Source organism: Cryptotermes secundus, unplaced genomic scaffold (assembly GCF_002891405.2).
Source record: "Cryptotermes secundus unplaced genomic scaffold, Csec_1.0 scaffold417, whole genome shotgun sequence".
Lineage (NCBI taxonomy): Eukaryota > Metazoa > Arthropoda > Insecta > Blattodea > Kalotermitidae > Cryptotermes > Cryptotermes secundus.
Genome location: NW_019739949.1, coordinates 941,646 through 942,057, shown reverse-complemented (window position 1 = coordinate 942,057; position 412 = coordinate 941,646). Strand labels below are relative to the sequence as shown.

Genomic DNA, 412 nt, shown 5'->3' with positions numbered 1-412 from the left:
TTCCTCCTGAATCAGGTTTCGATCTGTTATCGTTGTTCCCAAATATCTGAATTGTGCCACATTTTCAAAATATCTGTTTCCTATCTTTATGTCATGATTTTGCCCTACATTTTGGTAACCAGACAGTAACATATACTTAGGTTTCTCGATGTTTACTTCTAGACCAACCTCTTTACTTGCGTCACTTAAAGTTTTTGTGTTTTTCTTTATGGTATCTACATTATCACCCAGTAGATTCACATCATCGGCGTAGACCAACAGCTGATGTATCCCGTTTAATTTCAGTCCCACTTGGTTTCCCTGGACCTTCCTAATGGCATATTCTAAAGCGAAGTTGAAAAGGAGTGGCGATAAAGCATCTCCTTGTTTTAGACCGTTCTGGATAGGAAAATTATCAGACAAATCTTTACCT

The 412-nt window shown here is 37.9% G+C and overlaps 1 protein-coding gene across 3 annotated transcripts in view; it reads left to right on the top strand.

Annotated features, from left to right (window-relative positions):
• LOC111872105 overlaps window positions 1–412 on the top strand; it is a 214,133-nt gene that overhangs the window by 30,772 nt on the left and 182,949 nt on the right. The window lies entirely within an intron of this gene.